We start from the raw sequence: 17,286 nt of genomic DNA, 5'->3' as shown, positions 1-17,286 counted from the left end.
TCAGGAATGCTCTCAGAGAAATGTAACCTAGAAATTCTACTTTAGAGATCTTAGATTATGCATACAGGGCAGTTTCAGAACATCTGACCATTTCAAGGGTATAAGTCATACATGTCACACTTGTCAGTGGGGTGAGTCATGCAAATGGCAGTACGACTGGGAACTGACTACAGAGGTTTCCGTGGTACCTGGAGTCCTGCGCTGGGGCAGAGAGACTTCCTTGCCAAAGTTCTGTTGGACCCATAAGCCCAGTCAGTTTCCTGCGTCCTTATCCCTGTCATGTTCAGGCACCACCAAAATGTAAGCCATTGGAACTGACATCCTCTCCTCTTCTTCCTAGGTTGTTTTGTGCATTTTTAGAGCCTGACTCATCCTCCCACTGCTGTGGTTTCTGCCAGTTTTTCCAGCGGGTCCTCTGGAATCCCCATTTGTAAACCCCCACCCCCACACTCCTGTTTGTCAGAAAATATTCCCCTCACTTCCTGGCCTTCACTGAAACTCAGCTCTCTCCCAAGGCCTGGGTTTGCAAATAAAGGCTGCTTTTTCTCCTGGGTCCTAAAGACTAGAGATTTGGGAGGAGGCTTCAGGAGCATTCTCTGGACTCCCTTCAGCTACTTGGCATTTTTCCAGGGGTACTTGTTTACAAAGCCCATTTTTTCACATACCCAGAAATATAATAATAGTTAAATCAGAATTTTTTGTTTTCATTTTATTGGTACATTTTAGATACACATCATCATAACATTCACCATAGGGGATTTGTACCTGTACACGGTATATCTTGCATCTTCTTTTTTCCCCATACCCCTTCCCTCCCTCAGCCCCTCTTCACCTCTTTATTGAGAAAAGCTTTGTTACCATTTAAATCAGAATTACCAGAGCATATATTTTTCAATCCCAGGACTGCATCAGATATATATGGGGCTATATATAGAAGAGGTATGTCTGGTTGTCTAAAATGGATTGCTTCCAGGGTTCATGCAGGGCTCACTGTTAAAGTTCCAAGGCAGGTGAATGTGGGAGTCGGATTGCTTGATTCATCACTTGTCACCTTGGGCTGGTTTCTTGGTTACTTTTCTCTCATTGTTGAAACAAAAGACCTTATGCCCAGAATTAAGGAAGGAAAGCTTTATCTAGCTTACAGTGTGTGGAGGTTTCAGACTCCAATCAGCTGGCTCCAAGGCAGGGTGGCAGGGCACAGGGGCAACATTTTAAAGCAGCACAAAACAGGAAAAGCAGCCAGAGCAAAAGAGGGGAGGGACAAGCCTCTTTCCCTCCCTTATATTGTAAACAGGCTCCCCTTGCCCAGGGGGCGTGTAGCACTCACATAATCTCCATGCCCTCCTCTTGCACAGGCTGAGGATGAATACAAACTAAGGACCCTGGACTCCCTGCTGAGTCACATACTTAACCTTCTAAACTTCTCAAGTTGACAAATGAACAACATCCTAGAGCACAAAGGGTGTGTCCTTTTCACCCCAGGATGTAGAACTGCTGAGTCACTTAGTTAAGCTTCTAGATTCCTCAAGTTGACACAGTGTATCACCGATAACAATCCACCCCTTGTCAGCTTGGTAACCAGAGACATTTCTTTAAACCAGTTTCCTGATACAAAGACATTTTTTTATCATTTCACAACTTGAACATTATAGCACAGGTTTAACAATCCTTAAGAATCAGTATTGAGTCTATCAATATTATATTACATTAGAATGTATTTGGCACCCCAAAGACTCATGAATATCCCTTTATGCAAAAGGCATTTAGTCTATCTGCAAGAGTTGCCAAAGTCCTGACAGTTTCAGTATTATTGAAAAGTCCAAATCCCAAGTCTTCTCAGAGATGTAAGGCAAACTCTTAGTTGCAAGCCCAATGTACAAATGAAGAGTTAAATACTTCCAACATTCAATGGCACAAAATAAACATTTTCATTCCAAAAGTTACAGACAGGGGAATGTAAAGGAATGGGACTAACAGCAGGGCAAACATTAAGTCCTGTAGGTCCGTGTCCAGCATCTGAAGCAATCTGTGGCACATTGTGAGCTCCAAAGAGCTGCAATTCTGGAACCTGGTGTGGCTGCCGCTGCCATCCTGGAACATAAACTCTGTGGCTTTCTTCTCAAAGCAAAACCTTTCACTTTTGCAAGTTTGAGGCTACAAAGGGTGGAGGCTTGCTGCTGCTAGTGGTGCCCTCAGACCATCTTTTCTATCCCGTTCCTTCTCTGCAATGGAGATCTCCTCAGCTCTATCTTTGCAGTCCACAGCTTTACTGGTGCTTTTTTCCTAGCTGAACTCACAGTGTTTTAAATCATCCTGCTGGGCTCTTTGCTCTTGATTCTTAACATAAATCTGGCTAAAAGCCCCCAACAACAGCCATGCCACTGCCTCAGTGTTCAACTGCCTTGAAATTTCTTCTGCCAGATTAATTAGTCTGCCGCCCTTAATCTCAGTCTCAGGCAAAGTCTCTGGAAATGAGCAAAATGCAGGCAAACTTTCTGTCAAGCCATAACACACATCATCTGGAGTCCAACAACCAGTGCAGTCCTTCTTCCCAGCAGAAATCTCCCAAACCTGTTTTTTTCTATCAACCTTCTGGGCTTCTGAGTTCTGACCAGAATCTCCCATACAGAACAGCCAAAGATGTTGTAGTGCTTCTCTTTCAGGTGAAATATCCAAACCTTTCCAAACATGTCCCACAAGCCATTTCCAAAGGCTCTTGGACCACATGGTCAGGCACAGTCACAGCAATGACCCCACTCCTCTGGTACCAGATTCTGCCTTGGTTACTTTTCCCTCATTGCTGAGACAAAAGACCTTCTGCCCAGAATTAAGGAAGGAAAGTTTTATTTAGCTTACAGTGTGTGGAGGTTTCAGTGTATAATCAGCTGGCTCCAAGGCACAGTGGCCGGGCAAATGGGCAATACTTGTGGGCAGCACAAGGCAGCAAAAGCAGCAAGAGCAAAAGGGGGATGAGAACAAGCCTCTGTCCCTCCCTTATATTGTATGCAGGCCATCCCCACCCACCGGGGTGTACCACTCACACCATCTCCATGCCCTCCTCTTGCACAGGCTCAGTATGAATACAAACTAAGGACCCTGGCCCCACTCAGTCACATAGTTACTGCCTAAACTTCTCAAATTGACACAATGAACAGGATCCCAGAGCAGTAAGGACATGTCCTTTTCACCCTAGGATGTAGAACTGCTGAGTCAGTTAAACTTCTGGACTTCTCAAGTTGACACAATGTATCAAGCATAACAGCAGGTCATTTAATCTCCCTTAACTTCTCAGGGCGGTTTTAAGAAAAACAAATGAGGTAGTGCATGCAAAGGCTAAATGCAGTGCTCGGAGCACAGTCAGCACGCAATACTCAACAAGTGTTCTTATGTGAGTACCCATCTGCTGTTTCTCACAGATGCTGCAATAGCTTCCTGACTGGTCTTGGTATTTCCACCCTTCCCCTTCCGCTGATACTTAGCAACTAGACCTTTTAAAATGCAAGCTAAATGATGACACTCTCTGGGTTAAGGAGGCCCTTTTCCTGCTACTGCTTTCCCATTGCGCTGAAAATAAAACCAATCCCAAGCACCAGGGCAAGCCCATGTGCTACAGAGGAGGCCAGGCAGGACTGGATGCTGCTGCTCTGTGACAGTCCTGGCCTCACCCACACTCCTGTGCCCAGCCTTGCTGACCTGCCTGCTGTTCCTGGAGCTCCTCATGCTTATTCCTGCTTTGCAGCCTTTGAACGAACTGGGCCGCCATCCGAATGTTCTGCCCTGGCCTCCACATGGCTGACTCCTTCCCATCACCTCCCTAGGAGCAGCACCTTTTTGCATTTTGTTCAGCAACAAGTATTAGTGACTCTGGTGCCTATAGCAGAACCCAATACATAGTAGGTACTCAAAAAGTATTTTCAGAGCAAGGCAATAAATGACTGTGAACGGCCTTGATAATACACCCTATTCAAAGAAAAGCTAGGTCCCTTCCAGACTCAAAAAAGACTTTGGTTGAAAAAAGGTACAGAACACTAAATGGAGTTTGGAATAATTAGGATCTCTGGCCTGCCAATTTTTGAGCTGATTTTCTTTACACTGAAGGGATTGCGAATTGGGTGCAATTTCTCTCAGACATGTGGAATATTGAAAAACTCAAAGGGGGCCACAGCTCAGCAACCTGCCTCTGAGGAGTAGGGCACAGGCAGAGGTGGAGAAATCGTTAGTGATGAGCCATGTAAACTGCTCTGGAGAAAGGGGAAGAGAACGCTCTTGTTCTTCCTCTGCACATTTGTTGTGACGCAAGTGTCGCTTGTAAGTCAATGGCGGAACACTTGTCTCAAGGAAGCCTCAGCCTGTGCTTCTCAGGGCAGTCATCCTTTTATTTCTCAGATTCAATTAAATTACCTCGAATGAGCGGCTCTGCAGAAAGACAGCGCTTGTTTGCATAACAGGGGGAATAATAAAGAGCCAACATTAATTAGGATGGTTACTGCAAGTCAGAAAAATTGATTTTTTTTTTGCCTCTACAGTGACAGATTTCTGCTATAGGCACAGTCTCACAGACTAGAAAAAGCTCCCCCTTGCAGAGAAAGACTTGAGGTCTTTGCTTATCACAGTGAGGTAGAAGTTTAAAAGAAGCAACGCTAAATTTTTCCTGTGTTCTACTGGCTTGTGTTTATTCAGACAATCACGACTCACTTTCTTGTGGTGTTGCCGCTACTGAGTTTTCTGAACATACACAGGCAACCAAGTTTTAGCCACAATGATAAAATTAAAATACTTTTTTGATTCTGTAGGCAAAGGGCCACAGCGAGAGTCAGAGGGTTTGACATAGGGATCATGTTTATCCTTTGATCATCTGTCATTTTGTGAGAAGAAAGCATATGCCATCCTTTGCTCTGTTTTTAAAATAGATTCAGAGGAAGTGAGGAATTAATCTTAACCTTAAACACATTGAGCCCAGTATTTCCTCTCCAACTGCAGAATGCACTATCTAGTTTCCTACACCTCGCCCTTACTAAGTTTAGGTCCTTGGGCCAGCTGTTAAGAAGGCGAAGAAGGGGGTGGGGAGCAGCGCTTTAGATGGATAAGGCGCTGCACTGTCCCCCAGGCCTAGCTTTCCTCCTCACCATTCCATCCCCCGTCCCCTGCCACCATAGAACCAACCCAGACAGGAGCCTGCGACCCCTGTCATTTTTCAGACATTTGCTCTCTCTCTCTCACTGTGTTCTGCTTTGTTACGTGCTAAGAACACTGAAAATTAGTCAGCTCATCACTGGTGTTTATCTTGACCCTGGTTTGTTAGTGACCAGGGTTCCTAGAGCAGAACCCAAAACACAGTAGGTACTCAAAAAGTATTTTCAGAGTAAGGCAATAAGTGAGTGTGAATGGTCTGATAGTAACACCCTCCCTGAAGAAAAACCAGGTCCCTTCCAGACTCAAAAAAGACTTGGGTTGAAAAAAGTGCAGAACACTAAATGGAGTTTGGAATAATTAAGATCTATGACCTGCCAATTTTTGAGCCGATTTTGTTTCATACTGAAGGGATCATGGGTTGAATGAAATTTCTCTCAGGCATGTGGAATACTGAAAAACTCAAAGGGAGCCATACTCAGCAGCATGACTTCCTACTCTCTAGAAAACGAAGTTTCTCATTATTTAAAAAATTTCTCATTGTTAATTTCCTATCACTTTGTCTGTAACTCTGTACTGCTTGTATTGTTCTTATGCTATCTTGTAAGTGGACGTCTGTTTGTTAATATGTTTTCCTTCTTTTATTTTTTAAAATAAATTAAAAAAAAATTTCTTACTAAGAAAGGAAGCTGGGATATCATCCACTCACCTGCTCGTCCCCTCAGCAGCAGGAGGTGGTGCTGAGCAGCAGCATCAGAAGAATTTTGTCTTACAAGGTTTTCCTTCAGTCAGTGAATACTGCTGATATGGCTGGATGTGTAGAAATCTCAGTCAGCATTCTTCAGATTTTAAAACAGGCTTGAACTCGAGGTATTCTAGATTGCAGTACTAAGAAGCTATCAGGTCTTTACCCTAATATGCCCATTGCCGAACCCCTGAGCTGGCTCATGAGGTGCTGTTTGAGTTGAAATTGTGTCAGTATCTAAGTACCCCTTGGGTGCTGCTGACCCTCTAGTACAGGTGAGATGGTCCCAGAGCAGGGGCCGTGCCCTTTCATTTCAGGAGAGGAGCTGCTCCTGGCCTGTTCATTTCACCACTTCAACCTGTTGCCTGATATTTCCTACTACCCCTCCCTCAGCAGGCAGAAGTCAAACAGAGTTTGACCTTGTCTACTTTGCCTCTGGGTCCCCAGACACAGAGACGTAGTGAAACCTGGTGAAAAGTTTTCAACTTTTGTATGTGGCATTGAAGATTGAAATCAGGGATTTTGCTCTGAGCTACATCCCTGGGCCCCTTTATATTTTTAATTTTGAGACATGGTCTTTCTAAATTGCCCAGGCTGGGCTCAAACTTTTGATCCTCCTGTAAGTGCTGTCAGGTATGTGCTCCCAGGCCTGGCTGAAAATCTTTATGAGGCGAGCAATGTGGAGGAAGACTAACGAGGAAAAGTCTGCATCCAGTGACAGCAGTACTTGTCTTTTTCTCTGTTTAATGGACACCGTGAAGCCCAAAGGCAGCTAAATTAGAACAGGTGCACTCAGATGCTCATCATGCAGCTTCAATGACTGTCAATTCCTGCTAGTTTGTTTCTCTTATGAGCTCCAACTGTGTATGTGAAACCTGTGAAGCTGTTTTTATTGTATGCAAGTCCTATCTACTCCTACAACACCTAGACCAAAATAAAACTTGATACTTGAGTCTTCTGTTGCCATGCCCGATTTTCAGGTTCTGGGACTAGAAGTTCCAGAATGTTTCAATTAAATGCTAGCAATGCAGAAAATGACCTTTACTCCCAAGGTCTCATGTCCCCTCCATCAGTGGCCTTCAGCCACTTCCTTCTATCTGATTGAATTCTTAAATTTGTCCCTGGTGGTCTGCTGGTGGAGCTTGTGTTGCTTTGTTGGCCTGTCTGCTTCTGACACCCGCACACTGTAAGTACAAGCTTCCTCTGGGCTTCTGGGACCGTTGGAGCTCAAACTTTTCTTAATTGCTGATTTTCAATGAATGTCCTTTTGTCACAGTGCAATGACCCATTTTTTTTTAACCACAGAGCTGATGGGGATGGGCTGCCAAGTCACATGGGGGAACGACTCGGAGAAAGAAAAGAGCAACGAGCAGCCGCCTGCATGAATGATCACTTGGTAGTGCTCGTTTTCATGGGACACTTTGATTACTGGTGCCATTGAGAAGGTGATGTCACTTGTTTTGATTTATGTGTTAATACAATGAGAAGAATGAAAGAAGCCCATAAAATTACTAATCTCATGAAAATACTTTTTGACCAAATGTCATTCCTTGGTTCTAATGATTAAGCAAAGGAATTTGGCTGTATCAGGAGAGAATGAGCCTTATTATTTTTTTTAATCACATAACATGTTCCTATGGGTGGAAAGGTTTTAATATGTCAGTGTTTTCTGCACTAGACCAGAATAAACTTACCAGGAAACTTTATAAATAGTATCATTTTATTTTTTAATTAGTTAATTTTTTAGTAGTATCAGGGATTGAACCCAGTGCATTGAAACAGAACTACATCCTCAGTCCTTTTTTATTTTGAGATAGGGTCTTGCCCAGGCTGGGCTCGAACATTTGATCTTCCTGCCTCAGCCTCCCAGTGTTCTGGGATAACAGACATGAACCATATGTCTGACTTATAGCATTTAAAAAGGAAATCAGGAAAAATGGGCTTCATATGTACACTACAGAGGTAGACACCTGCAGGTGTGGTAAAGAGATTGCAGTACTCTGGCATATTTTCCCTTACCTTGCAGGCTGTTTTTCTGACTTCTCTGCCATTTGGCTTCCTGTTGGCTTCAGCTACTGGAAATATGAAAGTGTGGGAAGATGGTGTAAGCTGGGAGCTGGTGTGTCAAATTACCACAAATTTAGTGGCTTAAACAACTTTATTATCTTAGAGTTTATAAATTAGAAACCAGAAATAAGTCAGAAATTTAGTCTTCTGAGACTAAATCAAGGTGTTGGCAAGGATTCATTCCTTCTTAAGTTTCTAGAGAAGAACCCATTTCCTTTTCCAGTTTATAGGGGTTACCTGCACTCCTTGGCTTATGGCCACAGTGCTCCAACCTCTGCTGTGTATATCACATTGTCTTCTCTGACTTATGTCCCTCTTAGACAGACCCTTGTGGTCACATTGGATCCTCCTCCAAAAATCTAGAATAATCTTCCCATCTGAAGATCCTTAGTCTAATTTTGTCTCCAAAATTCCTCTACTAGTCACCATTCATTGCTGGGACCAAACACCTGACACCCTCAACATAATGGAAGAAAAGGTTTACTTGGCTCACAGAGGTTTCAATCCATAATTTCCTGGGTCCAAGCCAGATACATCATGGCAGGACGGTGTAGTGGACCAAAGCTACTTAGTTTATTGCTGCCAGGAAGCAGAGCAAGGAACAGTGCTGGAGAGGAAGGAGCTAGGGATCATGTGTAGTACCCAAAGTCATGGCTCCAGGACCCAGCTAGACACAGTCAGAAGTGTGCTTTAATAATCTCTTGGGGAATTAAGATATGTTATGTACATGTACATAATTTCCCACAAGGAATGTAAATATTATGTACTACACTCAGGCACTCATAACATAAAATTAAAAACCAATCAAGTTGATACAATTAAAGTTAACAATTATATTTTATACCTTGTCAACTTCACAACCAAACATATCTCTTTACAGCAGTACTTGAACGCTAATAAAAACAACAGCAAGTTCATAATTCTGCATAACATGATCCAAACTATCCTGCATACAGCTGAAGACTCACTAATCCCTCCCTAAAGACTCAACGGTTCCAGGATTGCTAAAAAGTCCAAGTTAAACTCTCCTCTGAGACTGAAAGCAAATGCTTAGCTATGACTCCCTATCAAAAACAAGTTATATAATCCTAAAATTCAATGGTACAGGGTACTCATTCCCATTTCAAAAGGGAGGATAGAAGGGATAGAAAAGAATAGCAACAAAGCAAGACCAAAAATTAGCAGGGCAAACCTTAACACATTCATGACAAGGCTGTGATTCATGTTTTGCTGCTGGGCTGCTCTGATTTCCACATGTTACATTCCTACCGGCTTGAGCCACCAGTGGTACATGCATGACTGTCCTATCAGGGAGCTTGTACCACTGGTGGTACTGGTGACTCTAATCACTTTCATCAGTCATGCATGTATCATCAGTGGTATAGGCTGGCAGGAATGTGTTAAACCCTGTTGCTCCAATTCTGGGATACAGGTTTGGTGAAATGTGAATTCTAGAGAGTTTAGGTGGTCCAACCTCTGTGGTCTTGCTGGATGCAGCCTATGTGGCCTATTTCTTAGGCTGGCCCCACTAAAGAGCTTCAGGCTTACTTGGCAGACATTCTACATTCTTGGTATCTCCAACTTACACTGCATCTTTGACTTTATTTTCATAGCTTCACACACTTTTCCTCTCAGAGGCTTCTTGCCTGATCTCCCAGGGCTTCCTTTGAAATCTGAGTGGAAGCCTCCCTGACCCCACAACTCTTGCATTCTGTATGTCGTCAAAAGCAGGATCACATGCATACCCCCCAAATCTGCTGTCAATGGAAATAGTAGCCAAGCCCTCCACAGACCATGGCTACAGTAGCCTCTGAGTGTGGCTAGCAGAGCACAGTGAAATAAATCCTGGGGAACCAATTCTCTAGAATAACTATTTAAATATATCCAGAAGTGTGCTTTACTAATTCCCTGGACCTTTCTTAAATTGATCAAGCTGGGGGCTGGGGATTTAGCTCAGTGGCAAAGTGCCTGCCTGGCAAGTGCAAGGTCGTGAGTTCGGTTCCTGGTACCGGAGAAAAACCAAAACCAAAAAAAAAAAAAAAAAAAATTGATCAAGCTGACATAATAAATGCTAACCATCCCAATTCCTTTTGCTGTATAAGGTAACATATTCACTGATTCTGGGATTGAGAAAGTAGACATATCTGCAGGGACATTTTCCTCCTTACTATACAAACATTCCTCCTCCATGTGCAAGGTGACCTGGGCTCCTGATTTCTGGGAAGACTCCTCCTTTCCTGGTCCTTGTAGCCTAGGTACAGCAGTGACCTCCTGCTGATGAAAACCTCTGGGTTACACTGTCCCCCATATTGGCTAATCAGCCTCTTTTCTCATCTTCTTTGGTAACAAATTCTCTGTGTCATATTCCCTTTGTTTGAAATGTCCAAAAGTTTTTTCTTGTTTTCCTGGTTTGTCCTTGACTGATAAGTTGAGGTAGTGACCTTGTGTCCTGGTGGTCTCTACTGGAGATTAGGGATATGGGGGCACCTCAGAATGTCAGTTATGTCAGAATTAGCAGAGGCCCAACTTTCCATTTGGCAAGAGCCATCCCCCTCTCTCCCTCTCAGGTCAGGATGTACAAGCAGGGTGGAACTGTTGGAAGGATGGCTCATGGTGAACTATTTGAAGTACACAGGCCCTCTTGATTTCACCCACTTCAGCATCTTGGTGCAGCTATGAATAGCTCTCTCTCTGAAGGTTCTGTACAATGCGATGACTATTAAAGAGAAGCTGTCAAAAGCATTTGTAGGAAGAGACTTTGCTTCCAGTCTGAATACTTGACTTTAAATTCTTCTATTTGCCCTTTTCATGGTCTTGAACAAATCCCTGAGCCCCTCACCTCATGTCAAACCTTAAAATGGGACAATCATATTCAACTTGGAGGTCTGCATGAAGGGTAAATAAGGTAATGTATGGAAAAGTACTAAAAAGAGAGAGCCTTTTGTAGGTTAATGAGGTCTAGAAATATTTACTGAACACCCAAACTTGGAATTCTAACTGTCCTAAGTAGATACTGTCCTGATTTTTTTGTTTTGTTTTTTGTTTTTTTGGAGGGTGGTTGGTACTGGGAATCAAATTCAGGGCCTTGCACTTGTCAGGCAAGTGCTGTGCCACTGAACTATATCCCTGGCCCTGTCCTGGAATTTTTTGTCCATCAGGAAGATAAATGTTATCCCAAGAATCACATGAAAGTATACCTAATTACAAACACAGTTTGGAAGGAAAAGTATACCATTGTCTAAGAACAAATGAAAACAGAAACCTGATTTTAGCAGAGGCTCAGGAAAGCCCTGGGATGTATTTGAAGGGAGAGCGGGAGTTCTCCAGGCAAAGGACTGGGGAAACAGCAGGTACAAAAGCCCTCGTTAAGATGGCTGACGTTGTGCTAAATGACCTAAAATAGCTCTTCTGGCTGGAGCACAAAGAGCAAGAAGGGCACGATGAGGTTGAGGAAGGAGGCAGGGCCATAACATGCAGCGTCTGTCAGGAACTTAGCTTCTGTGCTGAGAAGCTCCTGCGGGGGTTTAGCAGCATATGTGTGTGCGGGTATGTGCACAGGTGATAGGGACAGCTTTATGGTTAGCAGAGCACCGCTCTGGCTGCTGCCTGAAGAACAGATTGGAGAGGAGAGAGCGAGGATGAGGAGTGAGCCGTTGAGAAGGGCTGGCTGAGGCCTTGGGGAGAGCCCAGATGGTATCTTAGGTGAGCGGACGTGCAGCCAGGGACAGGAGTCCGCCAGGGTTGAATGTCAGTGTCATTCTCAGAGGTAAGAGCGCCGGAGAGGACCTGGATTGATTGGAGAACAGCCACGACCCTGGTGCTGGACACCGGGGTGGAGGAGTCTTGGAGACACCTTAGAGGAGATATTCCCACTAGCCACTGGGAAGAGTCTATCCTGGAGTTAGAACTTTTTACATCACGGATTTATAAATAATAACTAAACACTTGGGTATATATATATATTGAAGTGTTATTTTCAGCTAGGCACAACTTTAAGCACTTTACTTATACTAACTCATTTAATCTGTATAACTGCCTTCTGAGGTATTTTCTCCATTTTATAGATGAGGAAACTGAGATAGTAGAGAACTTCCGTGGTTTACCCAATGTCAATTACTAAGGCTTAGATCCTGGAGCAAAGACCCTAGGCTGGCTCCAGCACCCTGCCAGCCACGTCACCACACTGCCTGCTGCTGCCTCTGTCAAGCTCATAGCTGATTCTTAGGACTCTGAGCAGTTCTAGTGCACGGACTTTGTTGCAGGAGCTGTGCCATGAGTTTTGAGGGGTACAGGAGCTGTTAGTGTTTCTTGTTGCCATGGTTTGCCTCCTATAATATACATTCCTCACCTGCTGGAATCCTCCTGCCCTGACCAGCAGCTGCCAGGAGCGGCAGAATGAACATGTGCAAGCGCCATGCCAGGCACAATAAAAGGCCAAGAGTGAAGAGAGGCACACAGTGATTAACTTTCCAAGCAAAAAGATGTTTGAAATGCCTTCGGGCTCTGCGTCTTTCTGCAGAGGGAGGCTGACCCCACAAACAAGGTAACCACTGCTCAGAATAGAACTGTGATCACGTTCCTAAATCAGGCAAACTTGGCTTTACAGTTAGGCAGTGAGAGGCCTGCATTTCACCCAGAAACTGTGAATGTGTTACGCTTCCATGGGAAAAAGCGCCACCAGCTTTACCTAAAACCCTAATAATGTTTTCACACTGCGCGGGGCCCCTGCAGCAAGCAGTTGCCTCCAGCTGAGTGGGTATAGTTCCACATTCCCGAGGAGCAGGATAAGCCCAGCGTAAGTTATATAAACTGTGGACCACGGAGGCATTGAGATGGCTTCTGTTCGTGTTGTGTGCTGTGTGGAAACAGGGATCGGGTCCTCTCACGGAGTGCTGCTGTAGCTGGTAACCAGGCCAGCCAAAGGCAGCTTAATGCCTCGTAAAGTGATTAGATAAGGATGAAGGCAGGATCAGATTTGCTGGTCCTGCCGCACAGCTAAATGCGGCTCAGGGTGTGCAGTCGCTGGAGGAAAGTGTTCTGTTTGCTCTGCCTGCTGAAGAGCTGTAGTGAGGCCAGCCGCACACGGAACAGGAACATATCGCTGTCTTCCTGTTGGTCGCACTCCCTTTATCCCTGCCTCCAGGATGTCTCACTGCCTCACTGCTACCTTCCTTTTTGCCATTGCCGAGCCATGTGCTTAAGAAGTGATGTCAGGGCGGAGCGTAACTGGAACATAGAGAGCTTTCGTTCACTGCCACAAAAATTGAGCACCTACTGCGTGGTTACTGCAAGAGGCACTTCAAAGAGGGAAACGCAGGCCTGCCCTCCAAGCGGGGAGATTATCAGTGATAAACTTAAGGCAAACGGTGGCTGGGGACACGGAGCAATGAGGTGGTGGCCTTTGATATGATTCTAGAGAAGCTGGTAGAATTTTGAAGGAAGGTACTTAAGGAGGTGAATATTCCAGACAAAGGGAAAAGCTCTGCAATTGCAGGCCTCTACTAAGATAGGAAGGGACTTTCTGGGGACTGGAGGAGTCCCCAGGTAGGGCGGTTGTTTCATGGAGCGGGGACGTTATACTGTGTTTATGCAAACCATGGAAAGCCACGTGTTAAAAGGGTTCTCACTCTGAGATTTTGTTTCATGGACAACAGTTTCCTCATACTCAAAGGTTTTATTTTTCAAGCCTTTAAGTGGTCTTTTTATATCTTTGTGAAGTTTTTAGCTTACAAAGCAGTTGTTCAATAAAGACATGCAGACAATTATAATTTGTGTCCAAAACTTTTCTATTATGTATTTGGGGAGTTAGATGGCTATTTAGTACCTTCTAAGTATGGAGTTGTATGAAAACGACACTCTTCATAGAAACAATTTAAATAGAACCGAGTGTTAGGATAGTCAAAATCATCTTTAAATATTCATTCCAAAGTATGAAACAGACTGTGTGGTTCATAGTGTCAGGGAGAAATTTGAAAATATATGCTAAGTTGTTCTTCATTAAGTGGCCAATACAAGCACATTTTAATAATTCAAATATCCCAAGCAAGTCTACTTCCTACCTCCATCCTTTAATTCCATGGCAGCAGGGATCGTGCCTTCCCAAAGGCAGCCACTGTTAACAGCTACTTACTTATGCATTCCTCCAGAAAGAGATGCACATAAATAAACGTGTGTGTGTGTGTGTGTGTGTGTGTGTGTGTGTGTGTGTGTGTGGGGCATGCTCCATACACTATTCTAAAAGCTCTGTTTTGGAAAACTCTGTATCATTGCATATTTATAATTAATAGGTACATAATATTTATGATATACTATATAACTTTCTTTACTATGCATTTTTGATATATGTTATAGATATATTCTCTATCAGTATGTATTGTGTGTAGTATGTAATACAATACTAGGATAAAGTAGTGTATACTATACTCCACATAATATTTCTATTATTCATTTAATCTTGCATTCTTCTGATTTGACACCACTGTCATTTCTCCCCACCCTAACAGAATGTGAAACCTCATAACAACAGTCACTTTGCCTCATTTGTACCAATAATTCATAACACTTAGAAGACCTGGCCTGTGGCAGGTGGTCAATAAATATTACATTAATGAGGGGAAAATTGCAGAAAAATATTTGCTTAATTATTCTTTTAAGAAACTTAAAATACTTTTATTAACAACCAAAACCCCCCTAAATTTTATTTCCATAATGCCAGCAATGAGAAGTAGAGAAGTAGAGAAGTTAACAGTTTGGATACACAGAGGTTAACACTGTTAACATTTTTGTACCTTTCTTTCAAACTTTTCCTTACTTACATGTTAATGTACTCGTAATTTTCTTTCTTTCATAATTTTTTATCTTTTTTTCCAATACCTTTTAGGCATATAAGTTTTTGCACGTTATAAAAAACTTCATAGGCATACCTTTAAATGATTTTTCTGTAATGGAGATAAATGTTTAATTAATTTTTTATTCATCTTCTTAAAAACTTATTTTATTAGTGCACATTTGCAGTGCATGCAGTTTACAGTCATCTTGGGAGAGGATCCATGTACATATTACAGCTTGTTTCTTGTTTAATCCGCTTCCTCTTTTCCTCCCTCCTTCCCTCCCTCTTCCTCTAAATTCCTCTAATATCACTCCTGTTTATATTATTAATCTAACCCATGTTATGGCACATAATGTTTACATTCATTGAGGTTATTGGGTTCCTGCACATGGCACATCTTTATTCTGCTTATTTCCCCTTCTCCTCCTCCTCACCCCTAACCCTTCTTCCCTTGGACCCATTCCCTTTTGCAAGAGATCCATCCTCTTCCACCTTATATCCATCTTTTATTATCTTCTTTATTTGTATTTTGCTTCTCTTTTCTTTTTTGTCTTCCTGAGTACTTGACCTTTATCTTTTTGCCTTGACCAATATATCCATATCCTCCTAACTGACATGAGAGTATTGTCAGGAAAAAGTGACTGAAGTACTATTTCATAGTAATAATGTTCCTGACAGGCACATAGGACTGTGCTGCAGGAGAAAAGGATTTCTCTACCGCTTGTGTCCTGCCCTCTCTTATACACTACAGGAAGCCTGGACTGCCTGGACCACAGCCTTCCCCATGGCGTAGAGAAGGTGCTCGATCTGTCCTCAGCCCCAAAGCATGAAGGTTCTGCAGGTGCAGGGCATACATATGACAAAGGTAAGTAAAATAAAAGCTCACTCTTCCTGTCCTGGAGGAGGCAGGGACACAGAAGAGAAAGAAAGGGAGGAAAATAAAAGAATTAAATGTGGGCCCCAATTTACTGTGCATTTTATATGTTGAGGGAGCAAACAGCCTCTAGGAAGCTTTTACTGCTCCCCACCCGCTTTTTTTGGATGCCTTGAAGGAGCCATTTTGGCACAGCGGGGTGACCCAGGATAATTAAGAGAGGGAACCCTTTGGTCAAATCAGATGGGAAAAGGGTCAGGCTGGCACTTCCTAAAATACCCTTCCTTTGCCAAGGATGACCATTCTGAGTTGCAAACAAGTGGGCTGGTGATGGGGTTTCTTGTGGTGGAACAAGGTAATTCAGCAACAAAGCATGGGGGTACACTATAAGGTCCGGGTTGGATGGAGTCTATGATAGCTGCTTACAGATATCCAGCCATTGGAAGCTAATGCAAATTTTAACCTAAGTAGCACTCAGCCCTTGGCCAAGCCAAGAGATGCAGTTGCACTGAACTAGTGGCAGCCTGCATCGGCAGATGCCAGCAACATGCAAAGCATCCTTGGGCCTGATCCAGCGACCAGAAGAGGCAGCCAGAACCGTACTCTAGAGTATCTCTTTTTTACTGCTGTCCTAGGACATGTAAGATGCTCCCATGTAACCAGATAGAGAAGCAGAGGATGCGGAACTATGTGAGAGATTTAACTCTGTTATACAAGAAGACTGAATATCAACTAAGTTATTGACATGAATTAAGCTTTAAGTCATATCAGACAATCAGTTAATTCCACCACCCCACCTCTCACCATCAAGTGAGAGGAATGAGAGATTAAATGAAGCAATTACAGTTTTTTGCACGTAGGAGTTGTAGTGTGAATTAAACTTTGTGATCCCTAATGAATGTAGTACTCCACTGAGTGACGAAACCATAATGAGTTTACTCTATTCCCTCTGATTGAAATTTAAGTTTCTCCAGTTTTGCATATTAGAAATGTTATGTGGACATCTTTGTGCCTTAAACCTTGTGACTCAAAGAAATAGTTCTTCAATGAAATTATCACTGGAAATGTGGAAATGTTTATGCATGAGATCTAAGCTTTCATATCGTAAGGCAATACTTTCCTTTCATGTGGTACAAGACTAACTATTTTTTGTTTTGTTTTGTTTTGTTTTCCAGTACCAGGGATCGAACTCACAACCTTGCACTTGCAGGGCAGGCGCTGTGCTGCTGAGCTAAATCCCCAGCCACCAAGACTAACTACTGATAATATGGATTCCTCAGAGCTAGGTAACAAATCATTCACTTTCTCTGCATTAGAAATCAGTAGAATTTTTAAGCATAGGAGAAAGAAGAAAAAGAGAAGAGGGCAAAGAATGTGGCAGAAGACAAGAGTCCAAGGTTGAGAATTGGCCAAGAGATGTTTAGGAATGGAGATATTTGTGGTGAATTTTAAATGATGTTTCTGTGATGTATATCCTGCCATTGCCTCAATCTTTGACAAAGGCTTTTATTCATATAAACACCGCAGTGATGGTATTATCTTGTTCTTTTGTTGGTTAGGGGGGCAGATATTAATAAAAAGGGTTGAATTCAATGTCCAGGTCGATATGATGAGAAAATGGGACCATACAATTGGCATGGT

Source organism: Chinchilla lanigera, unplaced genomic scaffold (assembly GCF_000276665.1).
Source record: "Chinchilla lanigera isolate Chin_1 unplaced genomic scaffold, ChiLan1.0 scaffold00034, whole genome shotgun sequence".
NCBI classification, from domain to species: domain Eukaryota; kingdom Metazoa; phylum Chordata; class Mammalia; order Rodentia; family Chinchillidae; genus Chinchilla; species Chinchilla lanigera.
This window is presented reverse-complemented; position numbering follows the sequence as displayed.